General features: G+C 43.7%; 1 pseudogene; it reads right to left on the bottom strand.

The window, feature by feature from the left end:
* Positions 1-211: 211 nt before the first annotated feature.
* On the bottom strand, positions 212-778 carry LOC129137151 (large ribosomal subunit protein eL21-like; annotated as a pseudogene).
* Between the last annotated feature and the right edge of the window lie 7,767 nt (positions 779-8,545).

The raw sequence follows: 8,545 nt of genomic DNA on the forward strand, positions 1-8,545 counted from the left end.
TAATTTTGATTTTAAATTTTATTATTTATTATTTTATTATACCTTATATTAAGTAATTGTCATCTTCATTCCCAAAAAGTCTATGAGAAACAATAGTTTTTTTTTGATGCAGTCCTAAATTAAGGTCAAGTGAGGAAATTAGCATCACTGAGCCTTCAGAAGTAGCATTTTAACAAGCTTAATCTTTTTTTTTTTTTTTTTACAGCCCAGAGGTCTTTTATTTATTTTTTTTTTTAACACCTGTTATGCCATGAATTCATAGGGAATAGGTTCCAGCAGCTCAGGCTCCTTCGCATTGGTTCTCACAAAGTGTGCTTCTCTGGGTGGAGCAGGCTGGTGCTTCTGTTGAACCCACGTACCTTTCTATTTGGCTTCCTTCTTTTTCTGATCATTTTCCTTCACGTGTTTCAGGAAACTATCTCGGCTTTTAGAGTGCTTAATGTGCTCAATACGCACATTAATTCTCTTGGCAAGAATCTTGCCCTTAACTTGTGTGTTTACAACAATGCCAACAGCATGCTGGGGAACATTATAGACTCTTCCAGTTTTGCCATGGTAACACTTGTGGGGCATTCCTTTTTGAACAGTACCCATTCCCTTGATGTCTACAATATCACCTTTCTTATAGATTTGCATATACGTGGCCAAAGCAACAACTCCATGTTTTCTAAAAGGCCTAGAGAACATATATTGGGTGCCTCTCCTCTTTCCCTTTGTGTTTGTCATTTTGGCGAATTACTGGAAGATGGCGGTTCCGGCTGAAAGGAACAAGCTTAATCTTAATGGATATTTTTTCTTATTTTGGCTGATGATTCATTATGTTGAGTAGTGACTTATTACTATTTGTACTAAAAAATGCAAAGATATACAACGTCAAATACATTTTATTCTCCCATGGAACTCATATTTGAAGATGTTATGCTCAATTAATCTATAAATGAACACTTTAAGACAGTGTGCTAATTTAATGCAGTCCAGTTTCTTCAACAAGTAAATGGCAAAAAAAAAAGAGAGAGACAGAGATACCTTAATGGAATGAAATGTGTGGACTTTGTTTCCATCTTGATTTGAACCAGTCATAAAGAAACATGTATGAAACAATCAGGGAATCTGAACACAGACTGGGTACTTGAAGATAAGGAGTTATTTGCAATTAAATGCAACAACGTCATTTAGAGATACATACTAAATTGTTTATGAATAAAAAAGACATGATCTCTGGAATCTGTGTATATGCATTTTTCGGGGGAGAGGAATGAAGAGATACCAATGAAACAAGATTGGCCACATGTTAATAACTGTAGAAGCTGAGTGACCCATACAACAGAGTTCATTACACTATCACCTCTGCTATTGTATATGTTTACATTTTTCCATAAATTTAAATATCATTAGATTCTGCAAAAAGAAAAGTGTCTTAACCTCTGTAGCTCAGTGATCACACTTAGCATCACTAACAGTGGGACAACCAGATATCATGTGCCTGCTGATGTAATGCAATGAGAACTGCACAGCATCACCTTTAAAATAATCTTGTCAAAACACTCAACTTAGATCTAATCAAGTCTTTAGACCTAACTTTACATTTATAGGAAATGTAAATAACAAGTAACACCGTGAGTAAATAATCAGGTGAACCCAGAATGTCAGACATTCAACAAAGGCCTGGGCTCTTCAGAAAGCAAATATTAATACTAAACAAAGACTAATACCACTACTAATAAAGGCTATGTGTGTGGGGGCAGACTGTATTTGAGCCAAAGGCTTCCCCTCCAGCCCCACTGACAGTCTGGTGAAGCCAATGAATTCTTTTCTCAGAATGTCTTAAATAAAAAACAGGATCACTAAAAAATAGTGTTTTTTTTGAGAAGGAGTTTTGCTGTTGTTGCCCAGGCTGCAGTGCAATGGCGCGATCTCGGCTCACCGCAACCTCCGCCTCCCAGGTTCAAGCGATTCTCCTGCCTCAGCCTCCCAAGTAGCTGGGATTACAGGCATGTGTCACCACGCCTGGCTAATTTTGTACTTTTAGTAGAGACGGGGTTTCTCCATGTTGGTCAGGCTGGTCTCAAACTCCTAACCTCACGTGATCTGCCCGCCTCGGCCTCCCAAAGTGCTGGGATTACAGGTGTGAGCCACCACACCCGGAGAAATATAGTTATCAAAATATTTTAAAGTACAATATGGAATACACATGTTCCATTATTAATGCATTAAATAACAAGATCTAGCAGCAGGTCCAATAACTATAATAGTTTTATTTTATTTATTTATTTAGAGACAGGGTCTTGCTCTGTCACCCAGGCTGGAGTGCAGTGGTACAATCTCAGCTCACTGCAACCTCCACCTCCTGATTTCAAGCCATTCTCCTGCCTCAGCATCCCGAGTAGCTGGGATTACAGGCATGCACCACCACACCCAGCTAATTTTTGTATTTTTAGTAGAGACGGGATTTCACCATGTTGGCCAGGCTGGTCTTGAACTCCTGACCTCGTGATCTGTCTGCTTCAGCTTCGCAAAGTGCTGGGATTACAAGCGTGAGCCACTGCGCCCGGCCAACTATAATAGTTTTAAAGTAGTGATGAATATAAATGATATTTCTGAGATATCTTCATTAGCCATAATGTGATATGAAAACTTCTGTAATTTATATTGATGACAAAGCCACAGCTCATAGTATTGTAGTTCGTTATCTTCATTTGTAATGGAAGGAAATGCGAAATTTTTTTTTTTTTTTGAGATGGAATCTTGCTCTGTTGCCCAGGCTGGAGTGCAGTGGCGCAATCTCAGCTCACCGGAACCTCTGCCTCCCAGGTTCACAGCATTCTCCTGCCTCAGCCTCCAGACTAGCTGGGACTACATGCGCCCGCCACCACGCCTGGCTAATTTTTCGTATTTTTAGTAGAGATGGAGTTTCACTGTGTTCGCCATGATGGTGATGGTGTTGATCTCCTGACCTTGTAATCCGCCCGCCTCGGCCTCCCAAAGTGCTTGGATTACAGGCATGAGCCACTGTACCCAGCCTAGGAAATGCTAAATTTTAATTAGAATTTGGTGAAAATAAAAATGTAATTTTTGCCTCATCCAACTTCATGGACCCTTTGAATTGTATCCACAGACTCCTAACTTAAGAACTTCTGCTCTACGTTTAAAAAGACAAGAGATTTGGCCAGGCACGGTGGCTCGTGCCTGTAATTCCAGCACTTTGGGAGGCTGGGGGAGGTGGATCACTTGAGGTCAGGAGTTTAAGACCAGCCTGGCCAACATGGTGAAATCCCACCTCTACTAAAAATACAAAAATTAGCTGGGCGTGGTGGTGTGTGTCTGTAATCCCAGCTACTCTGAGGCAGGAGAATGGCTTGAACCCAGGAGGCGGAGGTTACAGTGAGCCGAGATTTGAGACTCTGTCTCAAAAAAAAACAAAACAAACAAACAAAAAAACAAGAGATTGCTCAGTTCTGGGGCATAATTAAAAAAAAAAAAGAGAGATTGTAGCCAGGAGTGGTGACTCACACCTGTGACCCCAGCACTTTGGGAGGCTGAGGCGGGCAGATCACCTGAGGTCGGGAGTTCGAGACCAGCCAGACCAACATGGAGAAATCCCATCTCTACTAAAAATACAAAAATTAGCCAGGCATAGTGGCGCATGCCTGTAATCTCAGCTACTCAGGAGGCTGAGGCAGGAGAATTGCTTGAACCCGGGAGGCGAAGGTTGCAGTGAGCCGAGATCGTGCCATTGCACTCCAGCTTGGGTAACAAGAGTGAAGCTCCGTCTCAAAAAAAAAAAAATTTAACAATCAAATGTAATACATTGTTATTTAATAGGTCTTATTTTGAAAAAAGGAGGACACAAACAAGCGAGGAAATCTGGAGTGAGTACTGCATAATTTTAGGAAACTATTGTTATTCCCTATTGACATAGGTTTCTAATAGCAACAACTTGAAAGCAGACTGCATGTTATTGTGCTGGATGTGATATGGTATTGTGGCATGTAGAGAATGCTTATTTTGGAAGTACATACTAAAGAAACCAGGTGTGAATGGTTATTATGTGTTTACACACACACATACCCCACATAAATATGTCAATATAAGGCACATCCGGGGAAATGTTCACAGTTATTTAACGGAGGTGATAAAAAACGTCTTTTTCTTCTTCTTTTTTTTTTTCTGAGATGGAGTCTTGCTCCGCCGCCCAGGCTGGAGTGCAGTGGCACAATCTTGGCTCACTGCAACCTCTGCCTCCCGGGTTCAAATGATTCTCCTGCCTCAGACTCCTGAGTAGCTGGGACTACAGGCATATGCCACAGTGCCCGGCTAATTTTTATATTTTTAGTAGAGACGGGGTTTCACCATGTTGGCCAGGCTGGTCTCAAGCTCTCGACCTTGTGACCCACCCGCCTTGGCCTCCCAAAGTGTTGGGATTACAGGCATGAGCCACTGCACCTGGCTAAAATGTATTATTCTTTCTACTTTTCTGTATGTTTGAACTTTTCATAATAAAATCTTTAAAAAGTGACTTTAAAAATATTTTTATTGAGGTATAATGTAGGTTTGTTAAGGTGCATTACTAGTAAGTGTACAGCTTGATGAATTTTTACATGTGTAAAACATGTAACACCATCTAACCACACCAGATTAAGATACAGAACATTTCTGTCACTGTTCTGTAGTTTCCTAGTGCCCATAATTTCTAACACTATTGATAAAGTATATACTCTTTCATATCTGGTTTCTTTTGTACAACACGAGTTCCTGTTATATTAAAGCCAGTTTTCATGCAGGGCACAGTGGCTCACACCTGTAATCCTGGCACTTTTGGAGGCTGAGGCAGGTGGATGGCCTGAGCTCAGGAGTTCAAGACCAGCCTGGGCAACACGGTGAAACCCCGTCTCTACTAAAATACAAAATGTTAGCTGGGCATGGCAGCGTGCACTTGTAATCCTAGCTACTCGGGAGGCTGAGAGAATCGCTTGAACCCGGGAGGTGGAGTTTGCAGTGAGCCGAGATCATGCCATTACACTCCAGCCTGGGTGACAAAGCGAGGCTCCACGTCAAAACAAAAACAGGCTGGGCGCAGTGGCTCACGCCTGTAATCCCAGCACTTTGGGAGGCTGAGGCGGGTGGATCATGAGGTCATGAGTTCAAGACCAGCCTGGCCAAGATGGTGAAACCCTGTCTCTACTAAAACTACAAATATTAGCTGGGCATGGTAGCAGGTGCCTGTAATCCCAGCTACTTGGGAGGCTGAGGCAGGAGAATCGCTTGAACCTGGGTGGCGGAGGTTGCGGTGAGCCAAGATCGTGCCACTGCACTCCAGCCTGGGCGACAGGGTGAGACTCCATCTCAAAAAAAACAAACACCAGTTTTCAGAGACTCCATGATGCCGTGTTTGTCAAGAATGTGGAAAAACAAGCCTTTTCTTAAATTGCTAGTTGAAATGTAAAATGATGAAACCTTTCACAAGGCAATTTAAAATGCCCACATTCTTTGACCTAGTAATTCTACTTCTTGGGTCCTAAAAAAATAAAAGCAAAGTGCAGAAGGCAGGCATGGTGGCGTGATCTGTATTCCCAGCTACTCTGGAAGCTGAGGCGTGAGGATTGCTTGAGCCTAGGATTCCAGGCTGGACACTCTAGCCAGGACAACATAGCCTGGCTGTGTTGACATGCTACCCTGGACAACATAGTGAGACCCTGTCTCTTAAAAAAAAAAAAAAGAAAAGAAAAAGCAATGTGCAGAAAGATTAGATAAATCTTGAAATATTTATACTATGGTATGTCAAAAGCTATTGAAAATGTGAGGGACTCATGTTTGTAATCCCACCACTTTGGGAGGCAGAGGTGGAAGGATTACTTGAGGCTAGGAGTTGGAAACCAGCCTGGTCAACATAGCGAGAGCACATCTCTGCAAAAATAAAAGTATTAGTTGGGTGTGGTGGCATCCACCTGTAGTCCCAGCTACTGGGGAGGCTGAGGCAGGAGGATCACTTGAACCCAAGAGCTGCAAGCTGCAGTGAGCCATGATCATGCCACTGTGCTCCAGCCTGGGAGACAGAGCAAGACGCTGTTTCAAAAAAAAAAAAAAAAAAGGTGAGATAGACCTGTATGTAATTTGAACAATCTCCAAGATATATTATTATGTTAAAAAAGAATACAACTGGGCCGGGCGTGGTGGCTCACGCCTGTAATCCCAGCACTTTGGGAGGTCGAGGCGGGCGGATCACAAGGTCAAGAGATCGAGACCATCCTGGCCAACTTGGTGAAACCCTGTCTCTACTAAAAATACAAAACTTAGCCGGGCATGGTGGCGGGCGTCTGTAATCCCAGCTACTTAGGAGGCTGAGGCAGGAGAATCGCTGGAATCCCGGAGGCGGAGGTTGCAGTGAGCCGAGATCACACCACTGCACTCCAGCCTGGCGAAAGAGCGAGACTCCGTCTCAAAAAAAAAAAAAAAGAATGCAACTGAACAATATGTACAGACCATTTATGGTTAAAAAAAAAAAATGGAGAAAAATGCACACGCCAAATTGTGGGAAGGTAAATGGGGGGGGGGAATAAACATGTTCCTTAAGTTTTGCCCTGTATTTTATATTTCTCAATTGTTGCATCATGAGCCCAAATATTTGAATATTACCTGTGTAATTAACACATAAAGGCAAATAAGTTAACTTCAATACAAAAGCAGAAATAACACAAAGAGGGTTCTAGGATAAAAAAACTCATGGATTCCCAAACAACTCATAACAGTGGGGGAACTGGGCAGATGAGGGGTGGAGGTGGGAAAGAGACTTTCACTATTTTCTTTTTTTTTTTTTTTTGAGATGGAGCCTCACTCTGTCGCCCAGGCTGGAGTGCAGTGGCGCAATCTTGGCTTACTGCAAGCTCCGCCTCTTGGGTTCACGCCATGCTTCTGCCACAGCCTCCTGAGTAGCTGGGACTACAGGCGCCCACCACCACACCCAGCTAATTTTTTATATTTTTAGTAGAGACGGAGTTTCACTGTGTTAGCCAAGATGGTCTTGATCTCCTGACCTCGTGCTCCGCCTGCCTTGGCTTCCCAAAGTGCTGGGATTACAGGCGTGAGCCACCGCGCCCGGCCCACTATTTTCATTTTTGTATTTTTAAACGTTTGGATTAAAAAAGTATGTGCAGGCTGGGCGCAGTGGCTCACGTCTGTAATCCCAGCACTTTGAGAGGCCGAGGCGGGTGGATCACCTGAGGTCAGGAGTTCGAGAACAGCCTGGCCAACATGGTGAAACCCCATCCCTACTAAATATACAAAAATTAGCCGGACATAGTGGTATGAGCCTGTAATCCCAGCTACTTGGGAGGCTGAGGCAGAAGAATCGCTTCAATCTAGGAGGTGGAGGCTGCAGTGAGCTGAGACTGCACCACTGCACTCTAGCCTGGGTGACAGAGTGAGACTTGGTCTCATAACAACAACAAAAAAAAATTGGCTGGGCGCAGTGGTTCATGCCTGTAATCCCAGCACTTTGGTAGGCCAAGGCAGGAGGATCATAAGGTCAGGACATCGAGACCATCCTGGCCAACATGGTGAAACCCCATCTCCACTAAGATACAAAAAAGTAGCCGGGCGTGATGGCGCACCGAGTCCCAGCAACTCAGGAGGCTGAGGCAGGGGAATCGCTTGAACCCAAGAGGCAGAGGTTGCAGTGAGCTGAGACTGTGCCACTGCACTCCAGCCTGGCTACGGAGCGAGACTGTCTCAAAAAAATAATTTAAAAAAAGTATGTATTTTATATTCAATAAAAAATTTAAAAGTGTACAGGACAGTTTTGGTGGGGTGGGGTCCAAAGAAGCCCTTGTCCCTTTTTACAATTTAGCAATGGTGTCCAAGGGAGTGAATACAGTCATGGGTTCTTAGTTTCTGTTTCTGGTTGGGCCAGTAAAGCCCCTTCCTCATCGCTCTTTTCCACTTATCACTAGAGACTGAAACTAAAAACCATGGCTTCAGGGTGCTAAAAGCCTAAACAAAACAAAACAAAACAACAAAATAAGACAGGTTGGACAAGCTTGCGAGAAGTAGTCGTGACAAGATGGTGTACATTCAACTGGAATAAGGAAGGTTTTTGTGGGTTTCTGTTGTCAGAGAAGGGGTTGTGTTAAAAAGACTGAAGGAGAAATGGAAGTCAGATAAATGGAGAGGGGCCCGGAATTGGCGGGGTGTGGAACCCGGGCAGGGGAGGGCTTAGAAAAGCCATGGAGACAGGCTGGGCGCAGTGGCTCATGCCTGTAATCCCAGCACTCTGGGAGGCCGAGGCGAGCGGGTCACCTAAGGTCGGGAGTTCAAGACCAGCCTGACTAACATGAAGAAACCCCATCTGTACAAAAATACAAAAATTAGCCCGGTGTGGTGTCACATGCCTGTAATCCCAGCTACTCGGGAGCCTGAGGCAGGAGAATCGCTTGAACCTGGGAGGCAGAGGTGGCAGTCAGCTGAGATCGCGCCTTTGCACTACAGCCTGGTTAATAAGAGGGAAACTCCGTCTCAGAAAGAAAAAAAAAAAAAAAAAGAAAAGTCATGG

Source organism: Pan troglodytes, chromosome 16 (assembly GCF_028858775.2).
Source record: "Pan troglodytes isolate AG18354 chromosome 16, NHGRI_mPanTro3-v2.0_pri, whole genome shotgun sequence".
NCBI lineage: Eukaryota > Metazoa > Chordata > Mammalia > Primates > Hominidae > Pan > Pan troglodytes.